The sequence below is a fragment of the Gopherus flavomarginatus genome, chromosome 4 (genome assembly GCF_025201925.1).
Source record: "Gopherus flavomarginatus isolate rGopFla2 chromosome 4, rGopFla2.mat.asm, whole genome shotgun sequence".
NCBI classification, from domain to species: Eukaryota; Metazoa; Chordata; order Testudines; family Testudinidae; genus Gopherus; species Gopherus flavomarginatus.
This window is the reverse complement of record NC_066620.1, coordinates 15,740,401-15,755,706: the sequence shown is the minus strand read 5'-3', so window position 1 is coordinate 15,755,706 and position 15,306 is coordinate 15,740,401. Positions and strand designations below refer to the sequence as shown.

General features: G+C 42.9%; 1 protein-coding gene across 8 annotated transcripts in view; it reads left to right on the top strand.

Annotated features, from left to right (window-relative positions):
• Positions 1–15,306, top strand: part of WDPCP (WD repeat containing planar cell polarity effector) — a 248,216-nt gene that overhangs the window by 45,031 nt on the left and 187,879 nt on the right. For 2 of the 8 annotated variants that reach the window (XM_050952079.1, XM_050952078.1), the window contains exon 2: positions 11,407–11,577. The exons of 4 other annotated variants lie outside the window; for them this stretch is intronic. The gene's annotated coding sequence lies outside the window, so the exon portion shown is untranslated. Of the gene's footprint in view, positions 1–2,883; positions 3,007–11,406; positions 11,578–15,306 lie in introns of those variants that run through there. 2 more of the 8 variants (XM_050952080.1, XM_050952081.1) reach the window with 2 other exon arrangements.

Here is a 15,306-nt window from a genome sequence, read left to right as displayed (position 1 = left end):
GCACACACTGCTGGACATCCTGCACACCTCGGTACCAGGACATCTTGCAGGGCTCATCAATGAAAGATTTCTAGAGCCAGCTAAATTGTTCTGGCATATGCCTGCTCCTCTGGCACCAACATCAAAGAAAGCAGACCATCCAGGGCCGGTGCTTCCATCAGGAGACCCTAGGCAGTCACCTAGGGCGCCAGGATTCGGGGGACGGCATTTTGTGCGTTCCCCACGGGGCGCACAGGAGCTTCCGGTTCTGCTCCCATCGCACCGCCGAAGAAGGACCTTTGCCGACGTGCCGCAGAAAACAGCGGCAGGCAATTGAGCAGCTCAATGACTGCCACTGTCGCCTGCGGCATTTCAGTGGAGGGTCCTTCTTCGGCGGGGCGAGGGGAGCGGAACCAGAAGCTCCCGCACGCCCCATGGGGAGCACACAAAATACCGCCCCCCGAATTCTGCCTAGGGCGCCAGAAACTCTGACGCCGCTCCTGAGACCATCGCTATCAAGTTTCTTCCCATTTGCTTTGAGCAATTTTATACACACCCCACACTGGTGTCATTAGTTGTCACTGCAGTGAATGAGAAGTTGAAACAAAGCCAACACTAAGCAACAGCAAAAGACAAGGAATCCAAAGTTATAGATAGGTCTGCTTCCGAGAAGGACAGAGTTGGAGATCCTTGTCCAATGCGTTTCTGATACTCTCGAACTAGGGCCTGATGTATGCTTGCCCTCCAATTCAGTTAATCATGTCCGTACTCAGAAAGCTCAAGTGGGGTTCAGCCAGGATCGTCATAGTAGCTCCAGCATAGCTGAGGCAATTCTGGTTCTTGGACCTAAAGAATCTCTCCATTCAATTTCCAATGCAGTTGCCTCTCCAGCCAAATATTATATCTCAAAAAGACAGTCAGATTCTCCATCCAGATCTATGCTCCCTGCACCTCACCACGGGGATATTGGCTGGCTAACATCAGTAGAGGGAACCTGTTTAACTGAATTACAAAACATTATCATCCAAGGCATCTGTGAGGCATTCCTACTTTGCTTCAACAAAAGACAAGGAATCCAAAGTTATGGATAGGTCTGCTTCCGAGAAGGACAGAGTTAGAGATCCTTGTCCAATGTGTTTCTGATACTCTGGAACTAGGGCCTAACTAACTAACTGGGCACAGTTATCTCCATCTCTAGCTCAGTTACCAGACATACTGAAGTACCTTCAGTCATAGTTCAGGACTGAAGGCCTTCATTCTGATCCGGCAAACAGACAGGACCTTCTGCCAAAGGGGAGCTCCCATAACCTTTGGGAAGGGTTGGAAGGACTGACCCTGACCAGAGCTCTTGTGGAGATGGGGAGGGGCAGGTGAGGTGATGTCTGGTAATGTTACTGGCATGTGTGTAGGCTCTTTTATTGTTTTCATTGTTACACTTTTACTGAATAAAATGTGCTTGCTTAGAAAGTGTGATGTGGTAATTTATAACTCTGGGTAATTACACTGTTATTAATCTCTGAACAGAAAGCAAGCAGGCCTTCTTAGGCAGACTGTCTTTTGCTGGGAATAACTCCGTGAAGACAGGGAACAGTTCAGCCAGGACATACCCCAGTTAAGAGGGGTAAAGATGCAGGCCTCCACTTGAAAGAGGAGATGGTTGGGGAGCTGGACCATAGGGGGGAATAACAGTGCATTTGCCCTGAACTGTGACACCTTATCAAACAGACTTTCGATGAGCTCCCTGAGGGTTGATCTGGCCCTCTCAGCTTTCCACCCTCCAGTTTAGGGGTATTTCACATTTTCACAGCCTACAGCGACTGGGTTCCTAACATGCCTTGTGGGGGCATATCCCCCGACTCAGAGAACTTCTCCCTCCATGGGATCTAAATATTGTAATAGCAGGGTTAATAGGCCCACTTTTTGAGACCCTTGAATTAACCTAATTTGGGTGAGTGTGGCCATACTGCAAAATATCACTTGAGCAGCAATGTGTTGTTGGCAGCAGCCAAGGCCAGGTTAAGTATCTAGGGGTTCCTCTTGAAATTACAAAACAAAGTCAACTTGAAGTCAACAAAGTCACCCAGAAACCTGGGAAAACATAAGAACGGCCGTACTGGGTCAGACCAAAGGGTCAGACAAAGATATCCTGTCTTCCGATAGTGGCCAGTGCCAGGTGTCCCAGAGGGAGTGAACCTAACAGGTAATGATCAAGTGATCTCTCTCCTGCCACCCATCTCCACCCTCTAACAAGTAGAGGCTAGGGACACCATTCCTTATCCATCATGGCTAATAGCCATGAATGGACTTAACTTCCACTTACAAGCACCGAGTTTGTGTATATCATAAAGAACACTTGTATTAAGTGAAAAAGGAACACAGAACTAATTTGCTCTCTTTCTAGATTGATAGACCTAAGACACTTAGGATATCCCCCAGACTGTTCACACAATATAGGGTGAGAGGTCAGGCCATTTCCACACACAGACTCAAATTGATTTATTCTTGAATCAGGCTGTGCTATGAATTAGCCAACCTAGACCCACCAATGGGCATGACAACTCACTGTGCAAGACTGCAGGTCCTTTCTGTTGTTTCTTTGGTACATGTTCCAATCCTGGGTTTTAGTGCACACACTTAACCAGCATTACTCCATAGTGGAAGCGTTAAGATCTGATTCTAAATTTGGTAGGCTGTCCTACAGTCGTCATTCAAGTAGACTCCTAGGCAGGGCCAGCTTCAGGCACCAGCTAAGGAAGCAGGTGCTTGGGGTGGCCAATACAAAGGGGCAGCACTCCATCCACTATTGGGGTGGCACGTCCGGGTCTTTGGTGGGAATTTGGCGGCAGGTCTCTCAGTCCCTCTCTTTCTCTTTGAGCTGCTGCCGAAGTGCCGTCGAAGAGGAAGTAGGGAGTGAAGGACCCGCAGCCGAACTGCTGCCGAAGAATGGAGCAGCGCGATTGAGGCGGCAGAAAACCTGGAGCCAGCCCTGCTCCGAGGACCCACTTCTTATCATCTAGGTCACTGCTTGTGAGTCACCGACAGTGGAATATATGTGAACAAGCACCCGAAGAAGAGATGGTTACTTACATTACAGTAACTGTGGTTCTTTGAGATATGTTGTCTATATAATACATAATGTGACAACACCTAGATTCAGTGTTGGCAAAGGAACTGAGAGGTTGAGGGTCACTCTGCCTTTTATGGCCTAAATTAGAGGCACAAAGATATTCAGGGCACAGGGACAGACCCCAACAAACACTGCTGGTGAAAAGAATTCAAACTGGAGTGTGTTGGGTTCATGCTTACTAACAGTGAAATACATATGGACAATACATCTTGAAAAAACACAGTTACTGTAAGGTTAGTAACTGCTTCTTTCCACAAAGTAGTACCAAGAAAATCTCTTTTCAGTTCAAACCTTTTGTTTTTTGACTTTGTCTTTTCAATTAGATTTGCCGTTCGAGAGGCAGTTAGGAGATGTTAAAGTCAAACTGAGAAGTGGTGCATGTTCTGGTTTATTTAAATGACTTTTTTTAAAATGGCATTTTAATCCGAGTTGAGAATGCCTTGATAAGCATTATTAGCAAATAAGTACAAATGCTGCTTTTTTATTTAATTGTACAATTTGATCAATTTCAGGATTTTGAAAAATATTTCCAATGATTAAAATCACATACATAATAGCTGAAATACTGTGAATACCATAGAACATTACACCAGCTCTGACTTTTGGTCCCGAATGAGCAAAAGAAATAAATTGTAGTATGTGTCTGTTGGGGTTTGAAGGATGTTCTAGAGCTTTCTGGATTAGCAAAAATGAAAAACTAACAAAGTTAGATATTTGAGAAATAGACGGTAAGAATTCTCCAGTTTTTGGTGCCACACAGGAAAAGGTATTTACAAAACCACAAAGTTATTTTTTAAAATTATTTAGGAGTTTCAGACCAAAAGAAGATATTACTTTGTTTTCATTTTCTTTTCTGTTTCTCCTTGAATCCTACACAAATGAATGTGCTTGTTAGAACAAGCTATTTGATCTAAAGGAAATGGTTATAATGACCTTTACTGGAGTTGAGAGCAAGTGTGTACCATAATCAGAAGACCCTCTACTAAGAGTTCAATTAATATCTTGATGTTTACAAGTACATTTTATGACTAGAAATAATGGCAAATTTCTCTGTGACATTTACCTACATACTTACTTTTTGCTAATATACCTACTAACAATCAAATGATCTGATATACATAGGGTTACCAGAGAGCAAATGTGGAAAAATAGGGATTGGGGGTGGGAGGTAATAGGCACCTATATAAGAAAAAGTCCCAAAAACAGGACTGTCCCTTTAAAAATGGGACATCTGGTCACCCTAGATATACAGGCCTACCAAGGTACCACACAAAAATCTAATTTTGCATCTTGGATTACACAATTCTCCTTCTTGTAAGGGGGAGAAGTGGAAGTTGGAGGGGGGGGAGGTGATGAGAAGAGGTCCAAAGGACAACATCTGATTCACTGTAAGACTTTCCACCTAACTGTATCCATCCTTTATCTACTTAGTCCTATTCCCATCATTAGCTATACTGATGGAGTTATACTGGTCACTGTTACAAAATGGCAAAGAGTCAGTCTTTCAAATATAAGAGCTGGTTACTGAGGAAATCAGCATTACACGACTGAGTCTCTGATATAAAGGATAAAACATGAGAATTACGGGTATCCAACAAAAAGACAAAGAGATTAACAGTTTTTTAAAGTACTAGACTAGGCAGATTCCCTGTTCTTATTTTGTCAGTCAGTTACCCACATTCTACACACCTTACAATTGTAATTCCAGATATAAGAGTGAGTACCTTTTATGGCGACTTCTACACACTACCAGTAGAACAACCCATCTAGTTAGTGCAAATAAATGACAGACAACTCAGTGTAAATAAATTACATTTCAGAAATTAGAGCTTGATCCTTCTACCATTCAAGTCAATAGAAAAACTTTCATTGGCTTTCATGGTGCAGGATCCAGATCATATTTAATCCGTTAGCTGAATGTACTCTGGCATATTAAGCACTAGCATTTTGTTTAAAATGATGTTGTTATTATTATTATTTGCATTACAGTAGTGCTAAAGGTCCTAATTAGACTGGGGCCCCATTTTGCTGGGCATTGTATAAACACATGTATGTGCAGAAATCCTTAATATCTTGTTACACTGAAGTCTTAGCTCTAATCTAAAATTTCTTTGAGAGCCTAAGAAAAAATACCTTTCAGATGACATATGCCATAAGTTTCAATACCTAATGTCTTAGAAAGACTTCACAGGAGACTTTTCATTCTGTACTTCCATTCAGAATGCCCAAATTACATATAAGACACAAAAACGTCATTCAATTAGCCTGCCGTTCAAAAAGTTCAGCAAGTTCAACAGCATGATTTAGTAGCCATACTTGTTTATATTTCACTCAGAAATTAGGGACAACTTGACCTCAGTCTGAGCCATATATTTACAGGTTCCAGAGAATAGTTGTCAACTTGTTATAGCTAAAATAAAAACAGAGAGAGGTATCAGATCGTCTTAAAGAAAAAATTAGAATCAAATGTACTAGGGAATATTACATACTTACACACACGAATAATAGAGCACAGCATTGATATATTGAAATGTTATATTATGTTGAAATTTTAATATTTATATATCAGTGGAGGTGCTTTATCTAGCATTTCATCTCATGCACTCTTCAGGTGTAAAAACTGCAAATAACACTTATATCTTAAGAACTGAAGAGACAACAGTCTTGATCTTCGATAAGATCCCAAAGGGTGCTCATTTCTCATTTACATTTTTTAAATGAAATTCCATGTTTGAGGCACTAACCAAAAAATAACAGGCACATAAGCAGGGATGGGCAATAGTTGAGTGAGTTACTAAAGTTATTTACAAAACTACAAGATATTGTACATTTTTGATCCAGACTGTGGGAACGATTGAGAAATAGTGCCTTGCCACAACATCTACCAATAAACTCCAGGCAATAAAGTTTGAATGGTAGGACTGTTTCTTCTATCACATAGCTGTAACATGTGAACATCACTAAGGAAAAAAATGCTGTATGCTATTGGGTTGGTTATGGAATAATAAAAGTTGACTAAAAATCCATTTACACCTCAGTCAGGTTATATGAAAATTAGAATGTAGTTGTGCAAGACATTCCAACTGGCATGGTACAAAATTCCATCAATGTAGAAAACTATAGTGAATTCTGTTATATTCTCTTCTATTCTACTGACATTAAGGACAGGTAGCCTGCAGTAAACAGAAATTACAACACGTACATTTTAAATGTAATTCATTTTTTCAAATCATGAAACTAGGCTTGACAGCAAACAACCTCGAAAACTGCATAAATACCTACCATAGTGAATAAATTTACTGTAAGTCTGAAATTTCTAGGGAGGATGAAGGCCATCTTGAAATAAAATTGTTAACATTTTTCACCAGATGATGATTAATATATTAAGAAATGCTTGGAGGGCTGTAATATCTTTGTAAGCAGGAAGTATGTAGAGTACTAGAGATGAATGGGGTCATGAAGAAAGATTCATTATATTTATAAGAATGGATATACTGCAATCATATTTTTTATCTTCCTTTGTTTTCTGGGGAGGCGAGGTATAATTTCACTTGTATGATTGAGTTAATTATAGGTAAAGAGCTTTAACAATTCTGAATAGTGCTTCTTTAAATTTAGAAATAGATTAGAAACCTTTGAAAAATCAGGAAGTAATTTTTGACGGGACTATCTACTTTTTTTTAGGATTAGTAGTAAACTTGTCTCTCTCGCCAACAGAAGTTGGGCCTAGAAAAGATATTCCCTCACCCCTCTCTAGTATTCACACTACAAATATAAGGCTGGGCTAAGGAAATTTGGGACCCTGTGCACACTGCTCCATGCCCCTCAGCCCCCAGCTTGGAGAGCCTGGTGGTCAGGGACCCATGCCAGAGAGGGAAGGGGTGTAATAGACCAGAATTTTATAACTTCAAATTTTGAGCCCTTGAACTGCATCAGCAACATGAGATGCATACCTACCTGTTTGTGTTCATGTCGTTATGATTATTTATTTGTACTGTGGTAGCACTTACAGGTTTCAGCCTCATTGTGCTAGGTACTGTACAAACAGCAAACACCAAATCTGCAGCTGGCCAGAGGACCACCATAGTGCCTCTGTCTTCATACCAAACCTCCTGTCTCAATAGCAAGGGAGAATTCTGTATCCCCAGAAACATTGCAGCATGGGGATAACCTCCTGACTAATGTGGTCTGTTTCTGGTCTTAGGATTCAAGCCATCCTCTGGGAATCCAGGAAAGGCTCCACCCAGAAATGCTTTAAACAAAACTGGAATTGATTTGTGTATCTGGGCCACTAGTGAAGGACTCACTCCATCTCAGGCTGGAGTCCCTTCACTTCTAGAGCACCTTCCATATCATAAGTCTCAGGGCTTAGCTATAACCTCCATAAAGGTCCATATGATAGCAATATCTGCTTAAGGAAAACCTATTTTCTATACCTTACATCCTCAGGTTCCTTAAGGACATGGTAAATGTGTGTTCCTGCTCCATAGGGAGCCCTAAATTGTGTCCTAATGAGTCCCTTGCCCAGACCTCACTTAAGCATTTACCAGTCTTAACACACTTCCTGAAAGCAATCATGTATGCCAGAAGAGTGGGTGAGCTTAGTGGTTTGATGGCCTCTCCATTTGATACTGTTATCAAGGTCATCATGAGGCCCCATCCCAGCTTCTTGCCTAGAGTGGTCTCAGATGTACCTATCTCATAGAGCTGGAAGGGACCTTGAAAGGTCATTGAGTCCAGCCCCCTGCCTTCGCTAGCAGGACCAAGTACTGATTTCCCCCCAGATCCTTAAGTAGCTCCCTCAAGGATTGAACTCACAAGCCTGGGTTTTGCAGGCCAATGCTCAAACCACCGAGCGATCCTTCCCCCTTCCCCTTCCTCTTCCTACCTATTTCAGTGTTTTTCCTCCTGTGTTGTTCCTCCCAGGGGAAACTTGTCTCAGTACACTAGATATAAAGAGGACATTCTGTTATTACCTGGTAATTCTAATAGGTTATTTGTATCATAAGGGGAGACAGGCCAGGGAGAACCCATTACTAGATTAGAAGATGTCTAGAACACTGCTACATCTTAACTGAGAAGCCAGTCCTTCCAAGTTTAAAGAACCTACAAGTGTAAAGAACAATGAGAACCACTGCAGCATTAGTGACACGCCTTAGAATGATTAGCTTGGTGGAGCTATGCAAACAGGGCCGGCTCCAGACACCAGCTTATCAAGCAGGTGCTTGGGGCGGCTACTCCGGAGCGGGGCGGCACTTTCAGGTATTCGGCGGCATTTTGGCGGAGGGTCCCTCACTCCCACTTGGAGCGAAGGACCTCCTGCTGAATTGCCGCAGATCGTGATCGCAGCTTCTTCTTTTTTTTTTTTTGGCTGCTTGGGGCGGGAAAACCCCTGAAGCCGGCCTTGTATGCAAAACAGCAGTTTGGAGTTCAGTGCACACCGTCACCAGACACTACGCTTTGGATGTGACATCACTCTCCGATGCCCAGTTTGAGAGAGTGGAGTTACAGTCCATATTTAACCAAGAACTCCTCATCCACCGGTGGAACATTGCCTGCCAATCTCCCACAAGTGGGAATGCACAAAGGCCCCAAAGACAAAAGAGAGGTTCCTTACCAGTAACTTTTTTTTTTGAAAGAAACTCATTCACACCACCTGCCCACGTTCCCTTATACTTTGGAGTTCTACATAACATCAGGACTGCATAGTTGGGAAGGAACTGAGGCAGCTGGGTGTACAGTCGCTCATACAGAGTAGGGCAATGATGTCACCCTCAAGTGCATCCGACGAAGTGAGTATTCACCCACGAAAGCTCGTGCTCCAAAACGTCTGTTAGTCTATAAGGTGCCACAGGACTCTGCTGCTTTTCCAGATCCAGACTAACATGACTACCCCTCTGATACTTGACCCTCAAGTGAAATTTTGTTGTGCATCCCTTCCAATGGACATGGCTTTTCCAGGCCATTTCACAGCAAGACACCAGGAGCACCATATCGGTAAGTAATCGCTTTCTTTAATGCATAGTACATGTTGAGATTTAACAGAAGCATAGAAACTACCATAAGACCATTGATTCATACAATCAAATATGCTGTCTTCAGCAATGGCCAGTACAGGCTGCTTCAGAGGATGGTGCAAGTAATCCTAAAGAAGGCACTTATTGAAGGATCTGCCCACTGGAAAAGAATTTTCTCTTCCTTTGTTGATTAAAGGTTGGCTTATACCGCAAAGTGTGAGGGTTCTTATCACTTTTGAAACTTTAAAAAAATACCCACTCTTATAGCTCTGGATGTTCGTGTTGTCCAGTTGTTTTTTTAATCCTGTTAAGCCCTTGCCTTAATTATACTTTGTGGCAGTGCTTTCCACAGACTAATTGTACATTGTATGACAAGAATTTCCTTTTACAAGGTTTAAATTCCCACTTTTTAATTTTATTAAAATCCAGGAAGGTTTGCTTTTGTATAGGAAATGGGACAACTACATTTGTAATGTCTTCAGACATATTACTGTTTCACCCAAGTCTCACAAGCTGCTTTTAACCAGAGGTGCCAGATGATGATAATAAAGAAGAATGTTTGAAAATGAAAATTATGCTGCATTAACATTTGTGGGCCATATAGCCTTTAAGGGAGCCCTGTCATCTTTCCTCAACAATTTATGTACCTCTTTCATTCTAGATGGATTATTTTTGTTTTGTTAGTGGTGTGTGTTTGTGTGTGTAATTTTCAGAACTCAAAAATGAGTAAATTTTGCCAATTCTTCCCTCCCCCAACTATTTTAGCAGCTCTAATAATTACGTTAAAAAACTGTGAAGAACTGTATCTGGGATCTCCAGACTGTATGTGCTGTTGATGATATAGTATTAATCTAGTTAAAAACACAAGAAATATGAAGAAAGAGTTTGCATCTTAGTGTAATGCAGGTCTGTATTCTGTTCAGAGGCGGCTCTAGACATTTCGCCACCCCAAGCAGGGTGGCATGCCGTGGGGGGCGCTCTGCCAGTTGCCAGGAGGGCAGCAGGCGGCTCCGGTGAACCTCTCGCAGGCATGCCTGCGGAGGGTCCTCTGGTCCCACGGCTTTGGTGGACCTCCCGCAGGCACGCCTGCGGGAGGTCCACCAGAGTGGCCTGCCGCCCTCCTGGCGACCGGCAGAGCGCCCCCAGTGACATGCCGCCCCAAGCATGCACTTGGCTTGCTGGGGCCTGGAGCCGCCCCTGATTCTGCTCCATAAGCACAAGAGGTATAGCCTTCAAAAAGATCAAACAGTACCTATGATGCAACAGTTTGACAAAACTTGAGTAATTATTTTTGTTTTCAACTAGGACAGTTTTATCATCTGAGACTTCTCTGACTGATAGATTACTAATATATATGGGACATACTTATGTCATTGCTTGTTTAAGATTTTAAAATGATCTGTTTTAAGATTAAACTTAACTGTGTTTGGAAGTGATCTGTAGACAAATATAGCTAGGTTATATACTGGATTTCTCTTTTTCTTGATAGTTTTGCAGCCTGGCTAATAAATGCAGGCATATTCCAACCAAAGCCTAGTTTGTAAGCATGGATTATGTTAAAAGGTGGATGCCACGTTGGAAATAACTATTTCTAGGGCGGACTAATGAAGCTAATTAGGAGATTAAGTGATACTGTGAGTGTTTGAACAAGGTGTAATTAAGAAGTTGAGACGGCTAATTTTTGTGATTTACAGACTTTTAAAATGGTATTTCAGGCTGTGGGATTACAGCATGACTGTACATCTAGCTATTGTTATTTTTACAGCCCTTGAGGACTATTGCTTTCCTGCAAATATCCATACCTGTCTGTTGTATAATCAGATATTGCTCTTTTAGTGGATTAGTATTGCCACCAGAGGGTAGTATTGAACTCAGTGGTGATATAACTACTGTTATTTAGACAACTCTTGTCTCAATTTACATAGCCTCACCCACTGGTATCTTGACATCTATTTCAATATTCATCCCTTTGTAAAGTGGTCAATTTCTTGATGGTGTAGGAACAGTAAACTGAAACGAATACATTTCACTCTGCAGTCAGCATCTCAGTGTGAGCAAGTATTGCTGTACGGATATCTGCAGTAAAAGGGAAGTTAAAACATGCCAGGGGTTAGAGGGAAGATGATAAAGAGCCAACATATAGTGGTTGAAGGCAATAACAGGAAGATGCATAAGATACCGTGGAAGAGGGAAGGAGTGACAAGACCGCTAGCAAGTAAGGAAGAAATAAAGGTTTGATCCTGTGCCCACTGAAGTCAATAATGTAGCTCCCATTGCTTTCAGGGGTTAGGATCAGCCACTACAAGACCACCCTTGGATGGACAAGGACTACTGAGAACAAGAAAGAGAGTCCTGCTCCAGTTAGCCTGCAGTCAAACTATCTGTCTGTGATGGTGTCAGATCTGAAGCGTAACATTTTGATGGTAGAGCTCCAAGGAAAAGCCAGGTGCTGCAGTGAGTAGTGCCCATGATTCAGTGGGTGGCGCTCACAATTCCTTGTCTGTACTGAACCAATAATGCAGTGTGCTACTGGGGGACATTGTGCTTCTTTTAGTGCCCAGAATTTAGGTGACTGAGCAGTAGGTGCAAGAAATCTCCTCAACCCTCTGCACTGCTGACCCCGCCTGCCTTTCCTCTTTCTTCCCATAGGGCAGAGGTGTAAATATTTGGTTTGCAGGTCAAGCGGGTACACATTAGGAGGGCTTTGGTCTGTCTAGTCTATATCTGTCACACATACATACCTTTTCTTCATCCATCACATTTTTCTGCTTCGTTCTCCCTCTCTTTCTGTCCATCATATGGCCAGTCTCTTTATCATGTTTATTCATGTCATTTACAACATCGGTTTCCCTCATTTCAACTGATGTTGTTTCTTATTGTGACTTTTATGTACCAGTATTCTCAGGTCTTTATCATTTCTCAAGTCATCCGGCAGGTCACTATCTAGAAGAGTTATCCTGCTTGCAGCCTTCTCCAGTGTCTGTACAGATGGGAGGGAAGAACGTTAAAGACATTCAGAAGTTCTAGACATAACAGACATCTCTTTTAGGGACAAAACTTGCTCACAACAGTGTAGTTTTCCTGCAAATGGGTGGGACAGGATCTGGGAAGACTGCCTAGGGACTGTTCACATCTCTGCAAGATCTGGGGGATTTGGTGGGTGTGCTGCAATTTGATTTATTAGCTCTTTCTTCCTGTCTCATTCCTCATAGTAAGGCACAAGTGGCTACTTGGCACTTGAGAAGTAGCTAAAGAATTGGCTAAGTGAGACACTTTCTTCCTCCTATTCCATATAGGTTCTTACACTACACTCATCCCCATAGTATCTGATCATGGCCCTGTAGCCCTAAAACTTCCTATAGAATAGCTTGACTACTCAGGCCGTTCCCAGGATTTGTGCCTTAGAGTGTTCACAACCGTTTCAGGTTGCTTGTCTTTAGACTCAGGAAGACAGAACTGCACTGGGTCACATTCAGAAGGCTATCGTTGCAACCATGAGGGCTAGAAACATAACTCTGTTCCAAATAAAAGCTTGTATTCTGAGAAAATCAATGGATAAATACCCACTCCCCTCAATCACTTTCACCAGGGAAGTTTTCTGGTTGCTTGTTAGTGAATGGATTTCTTAAGCTTTGGCTTGTTACCATCGAAAATGTCCAGTTTTGGCTTGAGCCACTTTTCTGAAACTTGCTGTTCACATGGCTGTCGCAGCACACTTTGGACATGACTTGTTTCATTTTCATTGTTTATAAGCAGGGTGACCAGATGTCCTGTTTTTAAAGGGACAGTCCTGTTTTTTGGGACTTTTTCTTATATAGTTATCTATTATCCCCCCACCCCCTGTCCTGTTTTTTCACAGTTGCTATCTGGTCATCCTATTTATAAGGCATCCCTGCTCGAGCAGGAACTCTTCTTATAGACAAGACTTGCCTCACTTTACTCCTCTCTGGCAAAAGCAAACCAGACAATGGTACAGTATTTAAATCTCTCTGCCTTTAATTTTGTATGTGGTCCTCTGCTCAGCTGTTAAAACTGTGATTATAAAATGTTTGAACTAGTGCAGTTTTTCTTCAAAGTCCTTTTTCCTCCTGCGTATCTGTGCAAAAACAACATAAACCTACACGGTAGCATTACAATCTGGAATTAATTATTGTAATATGAACATTTCTATTTTTCTGTCTTCCTCCACTGTAATGGTAGAGATGAATATGTCTTAAAATAGAAAAATTGTAAGTCCTTTTCATAGTAACCTGTTTGAAGATCAGAAAGGAGTACAAAGGAAGAAAAGCTTGTTGTTTGTGTTTGCAATCAAATCTTGGTTAAAAGGAAGTCTGACACATAGACGTAGGGGTTTTTTATATTATATTGAAGACAACTAGATACAAGTCTTCTTGGATTAACTGGAAGTTACGTGCAACACTGGTTATCAAGAAGTAAAAAAAAAAAGAAATCACACAGCCCCCTTTTTGCTGGCTCCCAATCAGCACCTAAGTTATTTAAACAACTATTCTCACTATGCAAAATGTTCTGAACCCCACCAGCCACATTGCCAGGTCAATATTAGGTTGGATTTTACCCAAAATCCCATGCTGTGAGACAATCCTTTAGTGCCTAAAACTAAAGGTTTATTGAAAAAAGAAAGGACAAGAAGAGAGTTACATACATACAAAGACTTCAGAGTCCATATATCAGGTCCTTAGCAGCATTGGTGAGTTTGCTGCCTTGAAAGTCCCTCTGGAACCAGGGCCGGTGCAACCATTTAGGTGACCTAGGCAGTCACCTAGGGCGCTAGGATTTTGGGGGCGGCATTTTCTTCGGCAGCAACCACGGTGGCTGGATCTTCGGCCTCCCCGGTCGCTGTTGGCATTTAGACGGAGGGAGCTGGGCCAGGGGAGCCTGGGGAGGGCCGCCTGCAGGAAGTGGGAGGGGTGGCACGCAGGGGAACTCGCCGTCCCAGCTCACCCCTCCCACGCCTCCACCCCGAGCACGCTATGGCTGCTTCACTTCTCCTGCCTCCCGGGCTTGCGGCATCAATCAGCTTAGTTGCCGCAAGCCTGGGAGGTGGGAGAAGTGAAGCAGCGACGGTGTGCTCGGGGTGGAGGCAGAGCAGGGGTGAGCTGGGGCTGGGTGGGGGCCTCCAGGCGGAAGGTGGGGAGCTGCCACAGGGGGGGTGCCTCAGAGTGGAGGGGGGAGCTGCCGCAGGGTGCCTCAGGGCGGGGGCTCGGGGTCAAGGGAGGGCGCAAGGTGGAAGTTTCGCCTCGGGCGCGAAACGTCCTTGTAGTGACCCTGTCTGGAACACATCCATAGCTTGGATGTGTCATTCAGTCCTTTGTTCAGAGCTTCAGTTTGTAGAAAAGTCACTCCAGAGGTAAGAAGCAGGATTGAAGACAAAATGGAGAAGATGCAGCTGCCTTTTATAGTTTTTTGCCACGCAGCCTGTGCCTCCTTTGTTCCAAACACAAGCTGCCCAGCACATGGCATGGAAGCTTTAGAGTTCTGTCCATAGCAGCCTCTGCATATCTTGCTGAGTAATAAGCCTGAGTCATAACCCTTGCAATGGGTTCATTGTACAGTTGATGTCCCTTGATAGGTCATCAAGCAGGCCTAGTATTGATGCCAATCTATCTGGGGGCACGTCACCCAGAAACACAGCACAACTTTGGAAATACAGATATACCATACATATCTATAACTCATAGTACAAAAGTGATACAAACATATAAACAAGATCCTCATATCTGGAAAATCATTACATTTTCACTGATGTCTTACATGGCATATCTGACAGATTCCTTGCAGTTTTACAATATTAGTATTTATAATATCCTAAAATGTCCCCCAGATTCCATACAGCATCACAACCTCGACCAAGCAAGGGGCCAGAAACCCGGCGCTCCAACTACTAAGCCACCTGGCCCTCCAAGACCAGCTTTGGTGGAGTATGTGGGCAGATGCCCTAGTCCTGGAATAAGGGAATTGGGAGGGGAAAAAAACACACCAAAAAACCCTTACGCAACCACCAACCTCAACCCCCTCTGGCTGAATGGAGCTAGAACAGCTGCTAAAATGGTTGGCCAAACAAAACACACAAGAAGCAGCCGCAGCAGCAGCAAGTGTTTCAGCAGACGGCTTAATCAGCAGCAGCTGATCCAAAATGTGGTCACAATATTATGGCCACCCGTT